Source organism: Pongo abelii, chromosome 12, assembly GCF_028885655.2.
Source record: "Pongo abelii isolate AG06213 chromosome 12, NHGRI_mPonAbe1-v2.0_pri, whole genome shotgun sequence".
Taxonomy (NCBI): Eukaryota; Metazoa; Chordata; class Mammalia; order Primates; family Hominidae; genus Pongo; species Pongo abelii.
In genome coordinates, this window is record NC_071997.2 from 116,149,294 (window position 1) to 116,167,475 (window position 18,182).

Below are 18,182 nucleotides of genomic sequence, written 5' to 3' on the forward strand. Positions count from 1 at the left end.
TGGAATACTATGCAGCCATAAAAAAATGATGAGTTCATGTCCTTTGTAGGGACATGGATGAAGCTGGAAACCATCATTCTCAGCAAACTATCGCAAGGACAAAAAACCAAACACCGCATATTCTCACTCATAGGTGGGAATTGAACAATGAGAACACATGGACACAGGAAGGGGAACATAACACACTGGGGGCTGTTGTGGGGTGGGGGGAGGGGGGAGGGATTGCATTAGGAGATATACTTAATGCTAAATGACAAGTTAATGGGTGCAGCACACCAACATGGCACATGTATACATATGTAACAAACCTGCACGTGGTGCACATGTACCCTAAAACTTGAAGTATAATAATAATTAAAAAAAAAAAAAAATGAATGAAACAGGGCCAGAAAACTACAAAGACAAGTCAGGGCAAGTTCAGGGTTTAAAAAGCTACACTGCCTTCCAGTCAAAGAGCACACCATGTGCAGTCTCCCTTGGGTCTAGCTGGGCTCTGACCCCCCGTAGTGTCCACCTCTAGTCTTATTGCTGTCCTCTGGGGCCACAGGGGACTTTGCACAACTACTCTTACGGGTTTCTGGAACCTTCTCTTCCTCAGGGTCAGTGCCTCCCAGGCTTTTATACATGCCACCATCCAACCTGGATTACTTTTTCAGTTCATATTCAGCCTTTCTTTCTAGATACATTTTTCTGTACCTCCCTCTGGAAGCCATATCTGATAACCTGTCTTCAACTTCTGCTTAATTCTGCAGCAGTTTAGCAAAGTTGACCAGAAGTCTTTCTACCATTTCCATGGGCTTGTTTTTCTCAAATAGAGCTTCTGGAAGGCAGGGACTCATGTTTGTTCTATTGCCCATATGTAAAGGAACCACACTGGAATTTTTCTTCAGCGACTGCCTTCTAACTTCCTAATTGTGTCTAACGTCATATGAGGAAAGTGAAGCCCACGGAGGTTGCTGAGTCCCAAGTTCCTTCAGCTGAGTGCTATCAAAGCAGGACTGAAACCCAGGTCTCCTGACTACCATTCCAGTGGTGATTTTTTTCCCCCAATATGTCCCCATTGGCCTATAGAATTTTAATACAAAAAGTCTTTCGTGAATTACTTGCCTGTTCACGTGTCTGTATGTCTTCTGATTAACATGATCACTCTTGTCTATCTTAAATAACATCAACAAATTCATGCATAATCTCTAATTGAGCCTTTTTTAAGCCTTTGTAAAGAACTATGTACAGATCATAAATGCTTTTTTGATGATAATAGTGATTTTTACCAAAAGCCTTCATTTAGGATAAGTGTGCAACTGCAGGAAGCAAGGCTACTGTTCCTACTCACATTCCCACGTTCACTACAAGCAGCTTCAAAGAAACTCTGCAGATGAAGCAATGCCACTATATTGCAATTTAAGCTTTCTTCAGTCATTTCTCTGCAACCACACTCAAATTTTCAATTCCTCAAATAGAAAATGAACTGAATAGACATTAACAAAGTAATCTCTCTACTTCTTTGAAAATTGCAAACTAGCTGAATTTTTCTCTTATGGTTGATAATAGCCATGAAGAAACCAATCATAACTCCTTCTCTTCTGCCTCCCAAATACATCATTTGAAAAAGCTTCCTTTATTGGGTAATAAAATGAGAGGAAAAATCATATTAGAGACTAATGAACTCATATAGTGTTATTTTCATCACTTAGTAACCTCAGGATATGAATAATTTTCTTCTTAAATGAATTTTTTAAATGTGGACTAAGGAATCCATATCCTTAAAAGCCTGAAGTTGTCAAAGTAGAGTGATAACTTTTTTCAAGTTTATAAATTTCGAGACAGAAAAACAGTCTTTTACAGCTTTAGCTGTCTTTAACTTCAATCACATATTCTAGCTAAAGTCATTAAGCCCAAGCACTGACCTAGATTGAGAAAAAGAGGCCATCAATTCTAAAGACATGAACATTTGGGACAATAATTGTAGCCACAGCTCAAAGAGGAGGCATCCTGTTTTCCTATAGGGATGGACAGAGAACTTCACAAAGCACACACTACAGGCTGAGGCAGTACCTAGGAATCAAACTGGTCACCACTCAAAGCAGGCATTAGCTGGGCTGATCCTGGAGAGTTTGTCACAGCCTTTAGTGACTTCAGAAGTGAAAGGAGAGAAGATGCAGTGGAAGGGTTAGTTGTGTAACCAGGAAGGGTTGGCACTTTGCTAAATATGTGGAATTATTTGAGAGTCAAAAATAAGCCAGCTTCACCCCCGTGTTTCCTGTGCACTTACCTACAGAGTGTCTGGCCTGCCTGCAGAAGAATCTTCCTTTCTACTAAGGTTTTGTGTGTTCCTTTCAGAATATATACGTCCTTATGTCCTCTGAAAAGTAATGCAAACTGAGCTGATGTGGAAGACACTCCCCTTACTCAAAACACTGTAGACATGCCATCTTAAAAATGGAAAAACTAATCAGCTAGGGATTGTAAATTCATAGCCTAATTTGAGACCAAGAAAGGAAAATTCCACATTGAGAAAAAAATAAGAGGGGATCTCAAAATGGTAAGTGAGATTTAAAACTGAAAAGTGTTATAGGGAAATTGGAACCTGGTATAGGCCTTAACAGCTGGCACTAAGGATTAATGCCACCCAGAGAGGGGAATTCAGCCAGGAACCCCATGTGTGTGTGCAGCTGAAACTGAGTGGTCTGAATTGATTCTGCAGCCACTGGTATTGTTGTTTGTAAGAAAATCACTGCCCACCAGCTGGGTGCAGTGACTCACACCTGTAATCCCAGCACTTTGGGAGGCTAAGGTGAGTGGATCACTCAAGGCCAGGAGTTAGAGACGAGACTTCCAACACGGTGAAACCTCGTCTCTAATAAAAAAAAAAAAAATAGCTGAGTATGGTGGCATGCGCCTGTAATCACAGCTACTCAGAAGGCTGAGGCAGGAGAATTACCTGAACCAAGGAGACAGAGGTTGCAGTGAATCAAGATTGTGCCACTGTACTCCAGCCTGGGTGACAGAGTGAGACTCTGTCTCAAAAAGAAAAAAAAAATGAAAAGAAGTAGAAAATCACTGTCCATCTAACCCAAGAAAGCTGTAATGAAGCTTTTTATCCACCTAGGTCAGTGAATAAAAATAAACACACCTGCAAAAAATCAAAACACAGGAAGGGTTCCAAATCTAAGCTACTTGAGTTATCCAGGACACCAAAGAAATAAATTAACCTAAAGATTAGTCCAGTACACTTAAACTCATAAAGCATCAGTGATACAAATGAGAAACTGTCACCCAAAGCAAATCACATGGGTTTCTAATAGAAAATATCCTCATAGCCAAAATTATAAACCATATAAGAAAATGAATGACACAAAATAACAACTAAGAGAAACAGTAAATAATCCTGGAGATACTTGCAAAAACTTAAATAAAAGTAAAAGTAATTCAAATCAGTAGCCTCAATTATGGTTTCTCTTAGGATTTCAAGAATAATTCAGCAACAGAAACGCTACCAGTATATTTTATCACATTAAACAAATTAGAGAAGAAAAGCCATAGGAAATACAGAGAAAATGTTAGATAAAATTTGCCATCATCTGTGATAAGGACCCTTAGAAAACTCAAAATAAAAGAAGATGTTCTTAATTTTATAAAGAGTGGCTACAAAAACTTATTGAACTACCACAACTAAAGGTAAAATTCTAAAGATATTCTGAGTGAACTCAGAAATGAGACAAGGGTGATTGATATATGCACCATTGTTCAACACTGTACTGAAGATCTTAGCCCGTGTAATAAGATAAGAAAAATAAATTAAGAGGAATAAGAATTTGAAAGACAAAGTAACAGCTACACTTAACTGTAATTAATGTGACTGTCTACATCAAGGGTTGAAAAACTGTATCTGTGAAAAACCAGAAGTAAATATGTTCGACTTTTTAGGACATACATTCTCTATCACAACTACTCAGCTCTGCCACTGAAGCATAAAAACAGCCACAGATCATACACAAGTGAATTAATTTAGTTATGCTGCAATATAACTTTATTTATAAAAACAGGTTGTGGGCTACATTTGATCCAAATGTCATAATTTGCAAGCTTCTGATTTATACAGAATAAAAAGACAAATATTGAAAATCAATAAAAGATTTCATCAGGACTGCTGCAAATAAAATCACAATATATAAATCAGTAACTTCTTACATGTTGGCAATAACTAATTAAAACTCCCTTATTCACAATGTCAAAATGATCCATTCACAATAGCAATAAAAATTATAGAGTACCTAAAATAAATCTAAAGATTATAAGCAATACTGTTACAAAAAAAAATTACTAAAAATTATTATTTAAAAGAAAAACAATAAATGAGAATATATATTAATACTATGTTCATAGAAGGAACTATAAGATATCACAACTAGGTTGGTTCACCCTATGTTAATTGAAAAAATACCAAAACATTCTCATCAAAAAGCCAGTATGTATTCATGTGAAGTGTCTATATATACACACACATTAATATATATGTATGACTGTGTGTGAATATATATATATTATATATTCAGACTTTAGAATATACATATATATCTAAGTCCATATCAAAGAGAAAATTCCAAAGAAAGCCAATAAATTTGTCTAAAAATCAGGACAAAATAGCTTCTCAGCCTTTTGGCTAAGATCAAGTAAAAAAATCAGGAAAAAAGAAGTGGACACATTAAATATCAGAGATGAAGATGTATTGTAAAAATAGATTAATCAGAACAATGTAGTATGTGAACAGGGATAGACGTGAACTTGGTCTACCTTAGAAGAGGTATTAGAAAACAAAATGGAAAAGATGGTGTTGGCACAGATGGCTTTTTCTAAAAGAAAATAATTAGATCCCTTTCTTATACTATTTTCCCAAATATATTTTATACGTACCAAAGTGAAAAACAAACTGTAACTTTAGATGTAAACATTGAAAAAATATGTTTTTGACTTTTGGTGAGAAAAAGCTTCCTTAAAGAAGAAACAAACAAAAAAACCCGAAATTATAAAATGATGTAAATTGGCTTCAACAAAATTAAGCCCTACTATATGATAAAAGATGCCACAAAGTGAAAAAGAAAGCCACAGATTAGATAAATTAGCAACACATATACTAAGTGATTAATTAATATTCAGAAAATAATATCTGACTTTCATAAACAATAATAAACTATAAAATTATAAATTATAAAAGATAAAATAGCTATAATTACAAAGGATAGATTTAGATATTTTTCAGAAAAGAAAACCTGAAAAATCAGTAAACATGAAAAGATGCTCAGTTTTCAGTCTTTCATTAGTAATTAAGAAAATGTCAATGAAAACAATAAAATTACATCTCACAAATAAAAAATACCAGAAAATTTGACAACAGAAATATTGGAAAATATGTGGAGACATCAATAAGCTGATGCATTGTTACTGTGAGCAATAAAATGGTAGAACCATTTTAAAGAGGAATTTGTCAATATCTGGTAAAACTGAATATGTACATAGTCTACAGAATCATGTAGTTATCATGAAGGAGCATTCTAAAAACCCAAACTATTGAGTGAAGAAACAAAAGAACCATAATATTATATGATAGCATTTACATCAACTTTAAAACCATGCAATATATTGAGTGTATATAGCTGTTTAAGGAATGTGCAGATAGTGTGAATGGAAAGATTCCCAACAAATTCATGACAGTTGTTGTCTCTGGAAGGAGAAGAATGGCAATGGGGCTGGAAGATGTGTCAGTTGGGTTAAGTATGGTTATAACAACTCCAACATGCTACAGGAGGGGTACAAGTTGTTGAAGCATCTCACATTGCTCACATTGCCCACATTGCCAATTAAGGCTTCCAACCCAGCAGTGACTTATGACTGCCCACAAACCAATGGTCAGAACTGATCACATGATGCTGCAAAGGCGGCAGGGAAATGTAGTCCTCTCGATGCCCCTAAAAAGAGAAGAACCCGAAGTGACTTGGCACTGATTTTCAATTTTCAGTTGAACATTAATCTTATTACCTAAGAGGAAACATTGAAGCACAAATAACAAAATGTTAATATTCTGGGTGACAAGAACATAGATGTTTGTTACATTAATGTTTGTCAATGTATCCCTTAGAATGAGGTAAGCACCTCTCAGTCATTACTCCTTAGTGTGAATTAGATTATCAGTGCTTGGATCAAGACAAAAAATAAAAAAGAAATAGATGCATGCTGAAATCACACTTTAGTTACTGACACATTCCCCCATCACTTTCAACAACTAGTAGAATCTCCTTAGAAAGTTAGAAAATTTATCTATAATGGCCACTCTAAATCTCCCATCACTTCAGTCAGACTGAAGTATTCATCATGTCCTGCATAAATTCACATCTGGGTGCATTTGTTGTTATTTCTAACTTTCTCCCCTTTTCCCTCTGGGTCAATTCTACTCAGCCTAAATATGTAAAAACATAAAATGTATTCCAAACATCAGTGACACTTGGTTGGAAAAAAATAAAAGCAAAAAAAAAAAAACAAAAAAAAAAACCCTTGACCACCTGCAGGAAATGAGCATCAAATTAGTATGCATGCCACTTTGGCAATAAACAAAACCAACATATTCTGCTGTGTTTCTTCTGCTAGGTGAAGTGATGATTTTTCGTTTTGCTTTTCTCAGTCCTTTCACTTCTGTCACTTTATATGATTCTTTCAACATTCTTATGAGGTTGACAGGGCAGGCATTTATTATCCAGAGTGAACAAATAAAGATATTGAGACAAGAGAAGTTTGCTGACCCACCCAAAATCATACAAGGAATTCAAAGTAGAGCTGTACCCACCACTCAGGGCTGAAGACTGCGAGCTCTTCCCACTAGATCACTCTGCCTGCTTAGAAGAGCAGTTTCTGATTCTTGTCCACATATTTGGCCACGGCCTTACACCGTATACACTGATCCTTCTTGGAGACAAGACTTAATGGAAGCCAATGGAATCCATGAGAAATTGTGGAGGAACTTGATAATTTACAAACAGAAGACGAGCATTCTATATATGCAACACGCTGCAAACTTTAGTGCTCATATCAGAAGGTGGGGTGAATGTTCAGTATCAGGGAGACCCAAAAACACCAGCCTGGATGCAGCACATGATTGCTGTGGTTTTGAATCCCAGCTCTGCCACTTACTTGCCTTATGACTTTGGGAAATCATCTTCCCTCTCTGGGCCTCAGTTTCTCTGTCTGTCAAATGAATAAATAGGTTTAGATTATGTCTAAAGCCCCTTCTGCTCTGAGATTCTAAGAGCTGGAAATGATTAACTGTGTATAATAAAAGTTAATGTTCCTTTTTCTTTCTAGAAAAAAACCCACATTAAGTGGATTCACTGTATAGATGAAACATAGAAATCAGAAAATTAACAGCATTTATATATATAAACATAAAAAACACCAGATTTTCTAAAATTTTCCATTTTCTCTCCCACTAACAGATGGGAAGCAGTTTGATGGAGTTTATCAGAGGAAGCAGCTGCCATCCTACGTGAGTGACACTAATGAGACAGGTGAAATATTCAAGAGCCCAAGACTGTCTTCAAGAAACTACTGCAGCTCTGGCAGGGTCATATTGGGCTTGCCTGGAGGTTTGTCTTCTGCTCTAAAAATAGACTGTGTAAATACTATTTTTTATAATGATGATGACTATTATTTAGAGCTTGCCCCAGCCTCCAGGCAAATGTCCCAGGAAGAACAAAAGGACGCTTAGTATAATTAAAACAAAGAAAACGTAGAGGTGTTGGCATGTGAGAAAAGGAAGTGTTTCAACATCAGAAGCCAAGAACTATTTGTTGGATTTGATTAATAATCACTAATGTGGATTTTATTTTAAGATCACACAACAGTGTGGAGTTTTGCTTTATTCATACACACACAAAAGCAGCCAAACAGCTCTATTTATGAAAAAGTTATTACATTGCCCTTCTGGGCTTGATTGTACTTTTCCAGAAATAATTTGAAAGGGCAGTTTTTCTAATCTCTGGATCTTGAAGATTCACGATTCGGTGTAATTCAGATCAACTCAGTGGATATGAATTAAGTTTGGATTAGATGTCAATATTAAGTTTAAATTAAGTTTATATTAGCTATTTAGATGTCAAACATTGAGAACACAGACATTGTGTGTTTTTGTGTGTATGTATAATTTATAATTTTCAGGAGCCCAGGAAGTAATGGGCAGAATTAAAACACTTTGAGATACATTCTAGGAAGAGGAAATAGCAGGTATAAAAGCAGATAGAAGTGATATAGTATTTCAAGTTAAAGATTAGAGAGAAATGCAGCAGAAAGAACAAGTAAAAGCAGATTATAATTTGGCCATATGGGTTCTGCAGAGAATGTAAGACTCTGGTCTAGTGTAAGGGGGAGCCACTGAAGAGTTTCAATAAGGGGATTCCGTGATCATAGTTGTCTTTTGGAAAGGTCACTTGGGCTGCAGGATGGACAGCAAATTAGATAGGCTAGATATGAAGGCAGGGAGACCAACCAGAAACCTGTTGAAATAACTGTGGTGAAAATTGATAAGGGGTTGATCTGTGCAGTGGCTGAAGGGGGGATAATAAAGAAGATATAATAAATATGAATTCTAAAGATAGCAAGTTTCCTCCAAGTATCACTATTCTAAGGCATTTCTCAAGTAGTTACAGGGTTAAAAGGCAAACACAATAGGCTGCAAACCATGAATATAGCCATTTATGTAGCTGTCGCATGTAGTAATGAGCATTTAAATATTAATATAATATTAGCATAGCTTACGAAGAAACTCTACAGAGTCAACCATTCTGTTTGATGATAATTTTAACACTGTGTTATTACTGAAATTGTATTTTTCAGCTGCCAAAGATTAGGATCAACTGACCTATGAAAAAGTATCAGTGGATCTGGACTTGAAACGAAGTCATTTGTTGAAACTTTTCAAATAAGAGAGAAAGAAAGAGAGATAGAGACAGAGTGGATAGTAAGAGAGAATCCTGGCCTATGTCTGAATCAAACCTGCCTACTTGCTCACTAATATATTTTCTGAAAAGCAAAGAAAGTATTTGCAAAGAAAAAGAAGAAGATTGATTGTCCAAATAATTCGAGAATTGGTCCTAAACTATGAGTCATGGCACCTGTGTTTTAATTTATTGGCTGTGGCTGTAACTCAGTTGATGACTTGAACAAGTTACATCAAGCCTTAATTTCCAGGCTATAAATGGGTATAGTCATAAGCGACCCCTACTTACCTGTTTGTGTAGCTGAATAGATGACTAGGATATGCCTGTTAAATGCTCTAAGCCTCTTCTCAAAGGCTCCCATATAGGTGTCATTACTTCGTTGGCGGTGATTTTGGAGACTGTGAGCTTTGAAGGTGGTGAGTTTGAGTCCCCTAAAGGGGCAGACTCATTTTGTCAAAGGTGCCAACAATAGATGCAATCAGCAATTTCTTGGGTTTACCTAGCCAGCCAAAGAATGAGATCAACTGACCTATAAAAAAGTATCAGAAGATTTGGACTTAGAAGAAATAGAAGAAACATACTGAGAGTTTGCAAATCAGAGAGAAAGAAAAAAGAGACAGAAAGAAAAGAAAAAAAATTTTGCGGGTGAAAATAACTATAATCACTTTTTAAACCTGGTAGCTGGGTAATATGATTTGAATCTGTGTCCCCACCAAATCTCATGTCTAATTGTAATCTCCAGTGTTGGAGGTGGGGACTGGTGAGAGGTGATTAGATCATGGAGACAGGGCTCTCATGAATGGTTTAGCCCCATCCCCTCTGTGCTGCTCCCATGATAGTGAGTGAGTAACTTCTCAGGAGATCTGGATGTTTTAAAAATGGGTAACACCTCCTTCACTTTCTCTCTTACTTTTTCTCTGGCCATGTAAGACATGCCTGCCACTCCTTCACCTTCAGCCATGGTTGTAAGTTTGCTGCGGCCTCCCCAGAAGCTGGGCGGATGGCCAACATCATGCTTCCTGTACAGCCTGCAGAACTGTGAGCCAGTTAAACCTCTTTTCTTTATAAATTACCTAGTCTCAGGTATTTCTTTGTAGCAATGTGAAAACAAACTAATATGCTGGGTTACATCAGGCACTGGGCTAGCTACTCATTAATTGTCTGCACATTCATGATCTTATTAATATTTCTGTCTAGCACACAGTAGGCCCTCAATAAACATTAGTTGCATAAACAACTCCTTGCGGCAAGTCCTGTTACAATCATTTTATTTATGAATGTGAGAAACAAGACTGAGGGCAATTAAATAAGCTGCTCAAAGTCAAACTGCTGTTAGGTGTGAGGAGGGGCCCAGATTTACATCTGGAACACAATGCAAAGTTCCTACCTGGTTCCTCTAACTTCCCTGCCTCCACTTTCCTTCCCTATTATCACTGTGTCACCAGCGACCCTTACAGTTCCTGGCCTATGTAATTTTTCTTCATTGTTGGCTGTCATTTGACTCTATTTTTCCAGATCCTGAGAATTCATCCCCTACTTCTCTTTTAGGGGGAGAAAGGTGGGTAGTGCTGTTTATACTCTTCCCCACCTTGGAAGTCAACATATGTATTATCCAGATTTGATACATATCAGAAATCTACTCTAAATAGAATGCTCTTTACATCCAGAATTGGGGGCTCTTGTCAAACAACTGGCAGGAACCAAGTCAGGTCTTTGACATTCATATGGGAGAAGAACCCGCAACATTCTTTCTGCTTTATTAATGTAAGTTTATGAATTGTTGGTAGAAACCTAAAGAAATGCAAGGCCAGATTAAATGATTCACTCAGTCAATTGGCATTTGTTAAATATTAATTTTTTAATGTATCAGGTGCTCTTCCAGGTGTTGAGGAGATCCAAAGACCAATAATAAAGCATAAATCCTGGCCTCAAAGAGCTCATAGTCTATTCGGGAGGCACATAGAGTTGCTGTTCACTCTTAGAAGATTCTATATTTGTGATATTGCCTGCTCGTTAAAATTTATTCATAACCCCAAAATCTATACTCTCATTGATTTTGTGATATATAGACATGTGCCAAGCATGAAACACTTGAGGCACCCAGACATGCATGTTCCAAGCTGAGGTCCAACAAGACTGTATTCTGCCTTCTTGTTTCAGCTTTCATACAGTGTCCTTTTTGTGATCTATTTAGTGCTACACTTCTTTCACATTTTTGTACTTGTTGACAGTGATTTCATTGTTTAAAATGAACTCTGGGGGCAAGGCACGGTGGTTCATGCCTGTAATCCCAGCACTTTGGGAGGCTGAGGTGGGCAGATCACAAGGTCAAGAGATCGAGACCATCCTGGCCAACATGGTGAAACCGCGTCTCTACTAGAAATAGAAAAAAGTTAGCTGGGCATGGTGGTGTGCGCCTGTAGTCCCAGCTTCTCCGGAGCCTGAGGTAGTAGAATCGCTTGAACCTGGGAGGCAGAGGTTGCAGTGAGCCGAGATCACACCACTGCACTCCAGCCTGGCAACAGAGTGAAACTCCGTCTCAAAAAAAAGACCTCTGAGCACAGTGCTGAAGTGTCATCTAGTGTTTCTAAGCACAAGAAGGCTGTGAAGTTCCTTACAGAGAAAATACATGTGTTAAATAAACTTCGTTCAGGCATGAGTTATAGGGCTGTTGACCATGAGTTCAGTATTGATGAGTCAATATTGTACATTAAATAAAGTATCTTTAAACAGAAACACACATAAAGCAAGGTTATGTGTTGATTAGTTGACAAATATGTGACCAAAGGCTTGCAGGAACTTAACCCTACATTTCCCCTAGAAGCTATCACTCAGCATTTATTCAGTGTTTAAGATGACTTTATAGAATATAGCTACTGCATATAAAAAGAATCAACTGTTTAGAAACTTATCCAATCATCACAGCTTGGTGAGTGCTCCTGTAGACGTGTGAGTGCTATTCTTTGGAAGCGCACAGGAAAGAACAATTGACTTGGTCTTGGAGAATTGAAGGAGTCATTATAGAGGGGTTGCTTTTGAATCGGGTTTCAAAATAATGAGTAGAAACTCAAAGAATGGACCAGGTGGAAAGGTCATTCAAGACAGTGGCGAATCATGTGCAAAGGAAGGAAGGTCTGAAAGAGCCTGACATGCTCAGTGATTAAAAAGCAAATAAAGTCAGAGTGCTTAAGTCGTGTGCTCCAGCTCAGCCACAGGCAAAGGTTTCCAGCCATTACAAAGTTTCTCTACACAGTTTGGGCTGTGATTTTTGCAACAAGGAAGTGTGCTTCATGTCAGCTGTGAAAATTGGCTCAACGTTCATAATCAAATCTATTATGCTCCCTCTGAAGCCTGGTCCATGTTTCCGTAGAAACCCCTAGTTACATAAAGGGACCCCGGCCAGCAATTGGCAAGAAAACCCACCACCTTTGTAAGACATTATAGTAATGCCAGGGGGAAAACATTATATAATTTCTGCTGGAGATTAGTGGGCTTGGAGGGCAAAAATAAAGATTCATTCCTTGCAGAGCAGTAAGCAGAGAGCACTACAGGGCCTCATGACACAGGATCCCTCCGTCTCCCTGCCATGTCCTTATCTATGAATTAACCCACTAGCCAGTGGGTTAATAAGCACTTTAACACAGTTTGTAATGATCACTTCCTACATGCTCAGTCCAATTCAAGGCACCACGAGGCCACACACACACACACACACACACAGCACTTTACATATTTTTTCTTTCACAGCTACAAAGCAGTTTATAATAGCCTTCACATCACCCTTCTCAGGTAGATTTTATTACTCCAATTTTATGGAAGAGGAAACAAAAACACCAAATGATAAAGTATCCAGTGAGTGGCAGAATTAGGATTTCTGTTTGGCTTTGACTTCAAATCTATGGTTTCATCTGTGTCTCAGGGAAAAAAAAAAGTCCCTGTCCTTGAGAAGCTTGTGCATGTGAAAAGTCCTGCATGCCACTCCTTAGAAACAGCTGTCACACGTGATATGTCAGAGGAGTAAGTGGCTCAGACTGTCAATTTTATAGACATATTCAGAGGACAGAAGTTTGAGCCCGAAGTATCACGCTGTCTCCAAGGCACATCACTAGCATTGGAAGAAATAATTTTTGGTAGCTGAGATGGTAGAGGTAGGTTTGTCAGCAAAAGTCCAGAAGCAGAAAGGATCCTTTGAAGAGACAAGGGAGTCAGGTTGTAAGGGGAAGTTGTTGAGGGATTTAGAGAGAATGTTTCACATGCCCTTGGATACCTCTCAGTGGGTAGAGAAGAGCCCTGGATAGAATTAGCCTTGTGGGACTTACCATTTTCACTGCTGCCTCCTCTTCTTTCTCCATTCACTGTTGCTAAGGACCTTAACCTATCATCAGGCTCCTTATTCGGGGCTCTGGTTAAGGCCACTCAGTCCCCAGGGGCTCCTAGGATCAAGTGCAGATTCTCAGGCTGTTGTTCTAGCCTCTCCACTCTCTGTCCCACGTTGTGGGATCCCCCTTGTACGCTGGCCACCCCGGACCACTTTTCACCCAGGCCTCAACTTTGTCTCTCTACTTGCAGTGTCTTTGTCCCCATTTCCTGCCTATTTAAGTCTAACTTCCCACCTCATATTTTAGCTTAAAACTGTGCTTTTCAAGAATCTGCTCTCAGTTTCCCCCAATCACAAAGAAAGAATTCTTTCTTTTCCTGGGTCCACATGGCAAATATCTCTGTTAGCCTTTTTCCACAGGCAGCCTGCCTGTGTCCTCCTCAAGACCAGGGAACTGTGTCCTTATTCCATCACTTAGCACAGTGTGTGGCACTTTGTCCATGCTTCATCAATCTCTTAAAAAAAAAATACATGAAAAAGATGTCCTTGAAACTAGAACAGCTCAGTATACACTTACTTTAATTAAGATATTAAGGTTTGTTTTAGCAAACATATTGTGAGTGACAACCATCTGAAATTCAATCTCAACTTACCTGCCTCCTAAATGGCAGTTTAATTTCACTATAATCTTTATTATAATAACCTTTAAACTTGTTATTAGTATTACTGATAAAGTTAAAAGACTTTCATCTGGTAATTGTGTCTTAGGAAACATTCAATTATTAAATTCCACACTGATCATTAGAAAACCCTATTATTTCATAATGGGCTGGGCAATACCATGCAGGTATCCCTCGATTATTGAAACAGAAGCCATCTCTAAGCGTGTGGAAGTGAAATTTCATACATCAAATAGTCTACTCACAAACTTGAGCTGTATTATTAGAGACAGATGGGTGTAAAGTGAAAAGTCCTCTCATGGTCTGAAATGATGGTGTTTGTGGCTGATTAGTCCTCACTCTTCCCAAGACCTGGCCAAACTCAAGGTGGACAGATTAAGCCAGAAAATTTTAGGGGTGGGTGTGTGTGTGTGTGTGTGTGTGTCTGTGTGTGTGTGTGCGCGTAGTAGACATGGTTTACCTCATGGCAAGAAGGCTTTTCTCATAGAGCCACTCACAGATAAAACACCTTTGCCAGACGGCCGCGGTGGTTCACGCTTGTAATCCCAGAACTTTGGGAGGCCAAAGTGGGTGGATCACGAGGTCAAGAGTTCAAGACCAGCCTGACCAAGATGGTGAAACCCCGTCTCTACTAAAAATACAAAAATTAGCCGGGTGCGGTGGCAGGCACCTGTAATCCCAGCTACTCTGGAGGCTGAGGCAGGAGAATTGCTTGAACCCTGGGGGATGGAGGTTGCGGTGAGCCGAGATCACGCAGCTACACTCCAGCCTGGGCGACAGAGTGAGACTCTGTCTCAAAAAACAAAAACGAAAAAACACCTTTGCAGGAATTGACAACAGAGGCTGGTCTAGGGCATGGGGAAAACTCAAAAAGAGAACGGGAAAGTGTTTCTTCTGGTCCTAAGGACCCCTTCCAAGTGGGAAAATATTTCACTCTAACTAGACAGTGCCTTCCTGCCCTCTGTGAATTTTTGCCAAAAAACAGACCAAGAGCCTCTGTGGGCGGTTCACGAGAGCCTTTCAGAGCGCAAAGGAAGCTTGGGCAACAAGTCCTCCCGGGGGAAACACCCTGGATCTCAGAAAGGAGAGGGGCCTGAACACCTTCTCCTGATGCTTCCCGCCTCCTCTGATCCCAGCCCACACAGGGCCCCAACCCATGCAGCTTCGGGCACTTACCTTGGCACACCATGGGGATTTAACACATGTTTCATGATGTTCTGGCTGATGGACTGGGAAAGGAAGCAGCCGAAGCCGGGGTCCCCAGGAGCTCTCCCTCCCCTCAACAGGAGCTCTGACTCACAACCTGTTTGGCACTGCTGAGTCCTCTCTGGTTTCCTGAATCTCCCTCTCTCTAATGCAAAAAGCCTCCATGGCAGATGTTTTAGAACAATGATCACGTCAATGACGCTGTAACCCACTACTTTCTTTTTGCATCACAGAATTTTTAAAGTGTTTTTGCAGACTTACTCCTTAAGGTTAATTACATTTTTTGGATTGAGACTTTGGGAAGACTTTACGGTGGTCCCATCGGATAACTGCGGGCCCCAAGGCTGGAGATCTGTTAATAGGGTGGGCAGAAAGGGACTGGGAGCGAGACTGGGTTCAGAATCTCAAGTAATTTGGAGTGTGCCTAGGGACTGGGATGATTTGGCTGGACATTAATTTGAAGGTGAATATGCGTCTAGAGATTGCGGGGATTTCTCCTTTTTCTTGGAGGGCAACCATGGGTGTGGAGGAATTCGGTGTGCAGAAACAGAAAGGTCTGGTTCAGGCTTCCTCTGGGAAGGCAAGGCCAAGTGGCCAAGGCTGAGAAGGGGCAGGGGCGACCGTGCTGGGGCGGGTCCGCACCAGCTCCTGGGAGCAGAGGGCAGAGCCGGGCAAGGAGATGGGATTGTCCAGGCGAGGGTGAGGACGCGGCCGGTGACAGCGCGGGTGGGGATCCCCCGGGGCGGGGGCGGGGCGGCTGCCGCGAGCCGGGCTGGGGGCGGGGCGGGGCGGGGCGGGGCGGGGCTCCGAGGCCGTCTCGCAGGCTGCGGCGGCCGCGGGAGAGGCGTACACGGCGGCGGCGGAGCGGGCGGCAGAGCAGGGCGGCGGCGACTCGGTGAGCGCGGCGCGGCTGGGAGCGCGGCAGGGGCGCGGGCGGGGGTCTGCGGGCGCCGGGCTCGGCCTGCGCGGGGCACCGCGGGGCACCGTGAGGCGGGGCGGGCGCCTCCCTGCCATCCTTCTCCCGGACGCCCCTGCAGCCTTTGGGAGGGAGGGAGAGCGGAGGACACCATCCAGGAGCCCTTCTCTAGCGATCGCCGGCCAGAGGTCCGGCTTTGTGCCCAGTTGCCCTCTTTCTGAGAGGGCTGCCTCCTGATTGTGTTCCTTTCCCAGACCACCCTCCCTCGTCCCTCACTCACTTACCCCCCACCCCCAGGTATCATAAGCTCCATTCTTGCAGGGGACCCCTAACACTCCCCTTCCCACCACCCGAGGCCCCGGGCTCCTGGGTACTCTCTACAGCCCCAAAGGGAGGGATGGCTCCCTCCTCAGCTCCTGCACACCTGGACCCTTCTGCTGCCACCTGCCACAGACGTTCTTAGCCAGCCAGAAAGCTACTGTGCCTAGGACCCAGCACACCTTGCCGTCACCCTCTCTCCTCCCTCAGAACCCAGAACCCCAGTTTGGCAAAAGGCACTTTTCCAATACTGAGCTTTGGGAACAATTTGACCCACTTCCCAAAATGCTGGTCCCAGGCCAACCATGCTTTTTGGTGGAGACACCTGTCTTGTCTGCCAGGAGACATTCTCTGTCAAAATGGGCCAGCCCGTCCCTGGGTCCTCCTCCAAGCTGCTCCTACTCGCTAGCCAGTGTCCCCAGAGACCAGGGCCAAGATCTTTGTCATTTAAGGCCTCCAAAGCTATTTCCCCACCCATCCCCAGAATTCCCCCAGCCACTGTTTTGGGGGTGCCAGGTCCAGAACTGATGGAGCAATCTTTCTGGGTCCAGGGCCTGATGTCCTCTCCCACACCCTTGTTTACCCGCCTGCTCCCCAGGGAACCCAAGACAGGGTCATGGGGCTGGAGTTTAGGGCCCTGATCTCCCCTGAAGCTCTGTGACTCTCCTTTTCTCCCTGTTAGAAACTTTCCTCTGTCACCAGTCACTATCTCCTCTGGATGGGACCTGGGCCATCTGCACAGTGTCGAGTCCCCAGGGCACAGAATGCTGATCTGGGACCCTGGAAGGCTGGGACTTGTGCTGGGGCAGCAGGAGGAGAGTGGCTGCTAGCCAGGTCTGGGCTTGGGTACCAGAGATCTTTGGGTGGATCGTTGTCGGCTTTCACTGATCCCTGGTTGGGGTTCGAGGGCTTGCTTTGCAGTGGAGACAGGAGGCAGAGCAGGGGCTGTTTTTCCTGCGTGCTTCTGACTGTCTTGTGTTGCCATGGTGACAGTTTTGCCTGTCTTCCTCCTTCTGACTCTTCTGGGAGCTGGTTTTTATTGGTCCGTTGTCCTGTCTTTCATGGCTCTAATTTCTTCTTTCTACTTGCTCTGAAATAAACAGTCATAAACATGGGCGCTGGGCCCAGGCTGGGGGCTGGCAGAACTTCACCTCCTGCTGGCCCTGGGTTCCTGTGAGGGGAGAGTGGGAAAGCGAGGTGGAAACAGACCTGCCCACGTTCCCTCCTGCCTCTGGGCTCTGACTCTGGGAAGGGGGCAGCGGCAGCATCACGGGCTTGGGCACACAGTGGGCGCATACTGCCTTGGTGCTAAAAATAGATACCAAATGTGGCGAAGGACCTCACTGGTGTTATTTCCTTTCATCTTCACAATAGCCCCGTGGGGCAGGGGCTCTTTCCACTTTGCGGATGAGGAAACTAAGCTCAGAGCAAGTGAGTTATTTCCCTAAGGTCACATTGATTTGAGCACACAGTCAGCCCTCAGTTTTGGTTGAATGAATGGAAAAGTGATGAAGCTGACATACACGCATCTCTGTTGGGCTCCCTGGTCCTGTCCCAGAGGGATCACAGGGACTTCCTTAGTCCAGCTGCCTAAACCCACACTACAGGAGGCTCTTTGGAAGGTGTCTCCACTTTTCCTGTCCCTGCTGGACTACTGTGGAGGGAGCTGCCAGGAAGCTGTCTGTAGTGTCCCAAGTGTACCCTTGACCTGAACTGTTGAGGACCCCAGCTGAGAGCAGAGCAAAGCCACTTGTGACTTC

General features: G+C 42.0%; 1 protein-coding gene across 4 annotated transcripts in view; it reads left to right on the forward strand.

Moving 5' to 3' along the window:
• The first annotated feature begins 15,994 nt into the window (after window positions 1-15,994).
• CYRIA (CYFIP related Rac1 interactor A) overlaps window positions 15,995-18,182 on the forward strand; it is a 109,545-nt gene continuing 107,357 nt past the window's right edge. The window contains exon 1 of one of the 4 annotated variants that reach the window (XM_054545582.2): window positions 15,995-16,083. The gene's annotated coding sequence lies outside the window, so the exon portion shown is untranslated. 4 annotated transcript variants of the gene reach the window in all.